The sequence below is a fragment of the Glycine soja genome, chromosome 11 (genome assembly GCF_004193775.1).
Source record: "Glycine soja cultivar W05 chromosome 11, ASM419377v2, whole genome shotgun sequence".
NCBI lineage: Eukaryota > Viridiplantae > Streptophyta > Magnoliopsida > Fabales > Fabaceae > Glycine > Glycine soja.
The window spans coordinates 28,199,738-28,207,507 of record NC_041012.1 but is presented as its reverse complement, the minus strand read 5'-3'; positions in this window follow the sequence as shown (position 1 = coordinate 28,207,507).

Genomic DNA, 7,770 nt, shown 5'->3' with positions numbered 1-7,770 from the left:
ACGACATCAGAGTTCACGGGTGAAGGTAGCTCTTCGCCATCCATGTTGGTAAGCACTAGGGCTCCTCCGGAAAAAGCCCTCTTCACAACAAAAGGCCCTTCGTAGTTTGGGGCCCATTTTCCTCGATTATCCTTGACAGTATGGGACATTTTCTTTAACACAAGGTCTCCCTCATGGAACTTGCGCAAGCGTACCTTCTTGTCGAATGCATTCTTCATTCTTTGCTGGTACAAGCACCCATGACTCATGGCCGTTAAGCGCTTACCTTCAATGAGGTTGAGCTGGTCATAGCACGTTTGAGCCCACTCTGAATCCTTTAATCCGGATTCCGCCAAGATCCTTAATGACGGGACTTCTACCTCAAACAGTAGCACAGCCTCCATTCCATATACCAATGAGAACGGCGTTGCCCCAGTTGACGTTCATACTGAAGTTCGATAACCGTGTAACGCGAATGGGAGCATCTCGTGCCAATCTTTGTACGACACGGTCATCTTTTGGATAATCTTTTTGATATTTTTATTGGCCGCTTCCACGGCTCCATTCATCTTTGTTTGGTAGGGCGTGGAATTGTGATGCTGGATTTTAAACTCCTCGCACATTTCCCCCATCATCTTGTTATTCAGGTTGGTGCCGTTGTCTGTGATAATCTTCCTTGGCAAACCATATTGGCAGATGATCTCTCTCTTAAAGAACCTGACCACTACACCCCTCGTGACATTGGCGTAGGAGGCCGCCTCGACCCACTTGGTGAAATAATCTATCGCCACGAGGATGAAGCGATGACCATTCTAGGCCTTGGGCTCAATGGCCCCGATGACATCTATTCCCCACATGGAGAAAGGCCAAGGGGCGGACATGACATTCAGAGGATGCGGTGGGGCATTGACATTGTCTGCGAATGCTTGACATTTGTGGCATTTCCTTACATGGACACAACAATCACTTTCCATGGTAAGCCAGTAATAACCTGCCCTTAGGATCTTTCTGGCCATAGCATGCCCGTTGGCGTGCGTTCCAAACGAGCCCTCATGGACTTCCTCAATCATGTGGTTCGCCTCTTTGGCATCCACGCACCGCAGGAGTGTCATGTCGTGGTTTCTCTTATATAGTATACTTCCGCTCATGAAGAAACTGGCCGCCAATCTTCTCAATGTCCTTTTATCATTGTCGGCAATCTCTGGTGGGTATTCTTTGCTGACGACATATCGCTTGATGTCGAAATACCAAGGCTTACCGTCTCGTTCCTCTTCTACTTGGAAACAATGCGCGGGTTTGCCACGACACCAAAATTCAATGTATGTTAGATCCCCGTGCGGCGTTAGCTGGAACATAGACGCCAAAGTAGCAAGCGCATCCGCCATTTGATTTTCCTCGTGGGGAACATGATGGAAGGAGATCTCATCAAAGGTCTTAGCCAATTCCTTGATATAGGCTTTGTAGGGTATCAGCTTGGGATCTCTAGTTTCCCATTCCCCTCTCAGCTGATGGATTACAAACGCCGAGTCGCCGTACACCTTGAGCAGTTTGACATTGGAGTCAATCGCTGCCTGGACGGCCAGGGCACATGCTTCATATTCGGCCATGTTGTTGGTGCAGTCGAATCCTAACCAGGCTGTGAAAGGTACGCATTGATTGTCCGGAGAGACCAATACTACTCCAATGCCATGGCCTAGAACATTCGACGCTCCGTCAAACCATACGGTCCATTTGTCCCGATCTTCGTCCAATTTTTCCTCAAACAAGGCCATGATGTCCTCATCCGGGAATTCGGGATGCATAGGCTGATATTCGTTAAGAGGCTGCTGAGCCAAATAATCTGCCAAGGCGCTTCCTTTTATCGCCTTTTGGGTGACGTAAACTATATCAAACTCGGATAGCAGGACTTGCCACCGGGCGATTCGTCCTGTGAGAGCTGGCTTTTCAAAGATGTACTTGACCGGGTCCATCTTGGATATCAACCAGGTAGTATGGCTCAGCATGTACTGCCTTAGGCGATGGGATGCCCATACTAAAGCACAACACGTTCTTTCGAGCAAAGAGTAATTCATTTCACAGGCCGTGAACTTCTTACTCAGGTAGTAGACAACGCGTTCTTTCTTTCCGGATTCATCATGTTGCCCCAGCATACACCCCATTGACTCGTCCAAGATTGTCATGTACAAGATGAGAGGCCTTCCAGGTACTGGTGGCATAAGCACAGGGGGATTCATGAGGCATTTCTTGATCCTTCCGAAAGCCTCTTGGCAACCCTCATTCCAGCGGTCAGTTTGGTTTTTGCATAAGAGTTTGAACAACGGCTCACAAATGGCGGTGAGCTGCGATATGAATCTGGCAATATAATTCAAGCGCCCCAGGAAACCTCGGACTTGCCTCTCTGTACGGGGTTCCGGCATCTCAAGGATAGCCTTCACCTTTTCGGGGTCTACCTTTATCCCTTTCTGGCTTACAATGAAACCAAGCAATTTCCCTGATTTGACCCCAAAGGTACACTTGGCGGGGTTCAACCTTAATTGATATTTCTTAAGCCTTTCGAACAACTTCCGCAGGTTGACAAGGTGTTCTTCCTCGGATTTAGATTTAGCAATTATGTCGTCCACGTAGACCTCGATCTCTTGGTGCATCATATCATGGAACAAAGCTACCATGGCCCGTTGATAAGTTGCCCCGGCATTCTTGAGTCCAAAGGACATCACCTTGTAACAGAATGTTCCCCACAGGGTGACGAAGGTAGTCTTTTCCATATCCTCTGGCGCCATCTTTATCTGATTGTAACCGGAGAAACCATCCATGAAGGAAAATAAAGCGAAATTGGCCGTATTATCTACGAGGATATCGATGTGTGGTAAAGGAAAGTTGTCCTTGGGACTGGCCCGATTCAGGTCCCGATAATCAGCACACATTCGTACTTTCCCATCCTTCTTAGGGACCGGTACAATGTTGGCAACCCATTCTGGGTACCGAGCGACGGCCAGAAAACCAGCGTCAAATTGCTTCTTCACTTCTACTTTTATCTTCAAGGATGTTTCGGGCTTCATCCTTCTCAGTTTCTGCTTTACCGGGGAACACTCGGGATTTAGAGGTAATCGGTGTTGTACAATGTCAGAGCTCAAACCGGGCATATCTTGGTACGACCAAGCAAAGATGTCTTGGTAGTCTCTTAGCAGGGTTATTAATTCTTCACGGATAGGTGCGGTAATACCTGTGCCTATCTTTACTTCCCTTTTTCCACTGCCAATTCCCAAGTCTACTAGTTCTGTTTCTTCTTGATGAGGCCCCATTTCTTGGTCCTCATGGGCGACTATCCTTTCTAATTCTGGGGGAAGTCCCACATCCTCGTTCCCTTCATCTTCCGTTTGATTTGTTTCTTGCTCGAAGTTGATAGGCGGGTCCCAGGTATTAGTACCTTCGAGGGACTCGTCATCGGATCTGCCATTTTAAAAATAAAGAAGTAAACATGCAAATGGATGAGAATGGGTAAAGACGTAGGAACAGATGAAGAAAGATCCTTGTATTATAAATTCAAAAACAAAAGACACAAAGCCTTAACAAAAGAAAAACTCTAAAGCCTATGCCCAACTATAGAGCTTTTAAAACCGTAAAGGTTTACATTATGCTCGTCACGTAAATGCCGGGGCTTTCTTCCACTCGCCAATTTCCCAGCTGGAAATCAGGAGGGCATGGTCGTACCAAATCCAATGTACTCGGAACATCATCTTCGTATATCGCGACCACTTGACCTTCGTCCCCCAGACCCGCGCTTATAAAGCTCCTACTTATGTGGCAGGGTGGGCTTCGTTCACTTTCTTGTCTCAACCGCGAGCTTTGACTACCGCTCTTCCTTTCCGCGATGCTTCTCTTTATATCTGCCTGAGTGGGCTTATAGCCTAACCTATACTTCCCACGATATCCTTTGGCAATTATCAGGCTAGTTATGCCGCCGTTGTCTTTGCCTAAACCCATTCCGGGTTCGTAACCATTCCCCAACATAACTCAGGCCATCATTACTGCTGCATCGGACAGGAAAGCTTGCCCAGAGAAGGAATCCACGGAGGAAATGCTTACCACCTCGAAAGACTGGAAAGCGGTTTCTAATGACTCCTCTGCGGCCTCCACATAAGGCATAGAGGATGGGCAGCTCACCAAGATGTCTTCCTCGCCTGATACGATGACCAGATGCCCTTCCACTACGAATTTCAACTTTTGGTGGAGTGTAGAGGGAACAACTCCCACTGAGTGGATCCACGGACGCCCCAACAGACAACTGTAGGGGGGGTTAATATCCATTATTTGGAAGGTAACTTGACAGGTGTGAGGGCCTATCTGTACTGGGAGATTGATCTCTCCCCTAACCTCTCGGCGAGTTCCGTCGAAGGCACGAACCACCATTGAACTCGGCTTTAGGTGGGAAGCATTGAATGGTAATTTCTTCAAAGTGCTCTTAGGCATCACGTTTAAACTGGAACCATTATCGATGAGCACCTTGGCTACGATATGGTCCATACACTTGACTGATACGTGCAAAGCTTTATTATGCCCTCTCCCCTCGACGGGGATTTCTTCTTCGGCGAAGGCGAGATAGTTGTTGGCAGTGATATTATTGACCAGCCCTCCGAAACCTTCTACCGAGATATCTTGGGCCACGTGGGCCTCGTTCAAAACTTTTACTAGCAGAGCCCGATGAGGCTCGGAGCTCATGAGTAACTCCAACAGCGAGACCCTGGCCGGGGTTTTGTTGAGCTGCTCGATAACCTTGAATTCGCTCTGCTGAATTATACGGAGGAACTCACTGGCTTCCTCTAGCGACACCTCCTTTTTCTCCGGAAGACCTTTTGCCGGAATATCTTTATTCGAAGCGAGGGGTATTTCATCATCTTGTTCCTCCACCACTTTTGTTTTCCCCTTGACGTTCGCAGGTTGGACTGGTAGGTCCGGGGGTGCAAACACACGACCGCTACGGGTCACACCACTCAGTCCCGTGATACTTGTTACCTTAGCCGACAACGAGCTGACGTCGGTGGCTTCTTCTTCCTTCCCCCTCGGAGGTGTATATCTCCATGGGACTGCGTGGCTATTTTGGTACGAGAAAGGGACAGGTTTAGCTGCCAAGGGGTGTCCGGGCTTTTGCGAAGCTGTGCCCTTGGTGAAGTATATCACCAAGGCTTTGGGCTTCGCAACAGTGCTCCCATCCGTGGACTGCATGCATATGTGTTGCTCCTCTCTTCCTTCACTGCCAACTTCCAGTTGACCTTGATCTATCATCCGCTGTAACAATTCCTCTACTCCCAAACACGTTTCCATGTCATGCAGCTCGTCGGAATGCAGCAAACAGGAATCCTCCTTACGCACACTATGGGGAATCACACCTCCCTTTTGTAGGGCCTCAAAGATAAACCTCCTAGGGGTTGCCACATCCCTTAAAGGTTTAGACCTGCGCGACCTATCGGACTCAACGGCATTAACTGCTCCCCCTCCATGATTGGCGAGCGGATTGGTTTTCACATTTGGGCGATCCTCTTGGAAATTCAGCCATCCAACATCTATCAAATGTTGGACCTTGTGTTTAAAGGCCAAGCATTTTTTAATGGAATGCCCCGGGGCACCCCCATGGTACTTGGAAGTTGCGTTAGGGTCATACCACTTTGGGAAAGGGGGTTGGAAGACTTTTCCGGGAGTTACCACGGCCAATTGGTTGGCGATGAGGGACGGCAAGAGGTCTTCATACGTCATTGGGAGTGGGGTGAATTCTTGAAATGGCCTCGGAGGGAAGTTCCTTATTGCATTGGAATTGCCGGCCGGGCGAGTTGTGTTTGGAGTTGGAACTTAGGGAGCTTCCCTCTGGGTGGGTGCCTTAGGCTGCACAGGTGCTGAACTAGAGGCGTTCCCGGTGTGAGCTGAGAAGCTCGGGTGATGTTGCGCGTACTGATGGGTACCACGAGGTTGTTGCGGGGGTTTGACCCACGCGGGCGTTGAAGAGACAGCATGGGCATCTCCTTCCTTCCTTTTTGCCCCCGTTGTCCCTATTCTTTTGGCATTCGCACTCGTGGAGGAAACGTAATCGAACTTTCCTCTTTTCAATCCTACCTCGATTCTTTCCCTGGCGAACACTAGGTCCGCGAAGCTGGACAGCATGTAACCTACTAGCTTCTCATAGTAGAACACTGGCAAAGTGTCTACCATCATAGTGATCATCTCTCTCTCGACCATGGGAGGAGCCACTTGTGCTGCAAGGTCTCTCCACCACTGTGCATATTCTTTAAAGGTTTCGCCCTCTTTCTTGAACATATTCTACAGCTGAGTGCGATTGGGAGCCATATCGGAATTATACTGATATTGCCTTAGGAAGGCAGTAATCAGATCCTTCCAAGTACGGATACAGGAAGCTTCCAAATTAGTGTACCAAACTACTGCGGCTCTAGCCAAGCTATCTTGAAAAAAGTGTATTAATAGCTTCTCATCCTTAGAGTGTGCACCCATCTTGCGACAGTACATCTTGAGATGGTTCTTGGGACAAGTTGTCCCTTTATACTTGTCGAAGTCCGGTACTTTGAACTTCGGAGGGATAACAACATCGGGTACTAAGCAGAGATCCGTCATGTCTGCGAACGGATAGTCACCAAATCCTTCCACGGCCCTCAGTCTCTCCTCGAGGAGATCGAGCTTCCTCCTTTCTTCAGTTGCCGGGGGTGGTCCTTCCATGGACAAAACTATTGGTTGTGTCGTGATGTTGGGCTGAGGCAACGTGCTGGGTGCCGGCCCTTCGGGGATCGGGGGATAGAACTCGACATCCCTTCGAGCATAGTCTTGAGGGTCTTCGTGGACCTCGTCAGGCTATTGAGGAGGCTCTCTTTCAAGGACGGGAGAAGCAATATGGCCCGCATCGTCTTGCAGGACGGGTGGTGAGTAGTTGGGCGGCAATCCATAAGGGTAAGCCACTCGGTTGTATCCCAGATGAGGGTTGCCGTCATGCCCCAGTGTGTTCCTTCCCCGTCCTACTATGTTTGAGGGAGGATGGCACGCGGTAGCCAAGAGAGTTGGGACTGCTTCGGCAGCCGAACTGACAGCGGCAGCGGTGGCCACGTTTTTCTCCATGAGCTTCCTCATTCCTAACATGACCTCCATCATGGAAGCCATTTGTTCTTTTAGAGCCGACATGTCGGCTTTCATCTGTTCCTGTGTCTCCTCTTGATCACCCATCGTTCTAGATTTGGATCTGGTGCGATAGGGATGCCTTGTGGCGCGTTTAGTTATGGTGTTTTTCCCTAAAAAAACCAAACGTGAGGAGTGGGTAAAGAAAGAAAGAATGCATGCTAGAGATAAAATGCAGGAGTGATTTGGTTCGCACAAGCTTTTTGGAGTAGAAACATGGGACCAACTCATTTTATTTCAGAAAGTCGTATCTAGTCCAGATCTGAGAGACCATACAAGTTTCCTAGCGGTTTCTAATTATATGGGCCATTAAGTCTATCATATGCTGACAATAGCCGAGAAGCCCATGAATTTCTTCGGGGGCGGAGTAGGTGTCTGCCATTGCCTTGGCCTTGGCTAACAATCGGGGAAGTTCTTGACTCCCGTTCAAGGTAAGAGCAAACCAATCCATCCACATGGTTGCCTCTTGGTGTAAAGAGTCGATCACCCTTCCTCTAGCCTCTTTTTCCGCGTATACTTGGGCATACTCGTCCCCGACCCTATGCTCGTGGGCCGTGGCTAGACTTAACTATTCTTGGTACTTGGCGATGATAGCTAGCATGTTGGTCTCCGTCTCGCATA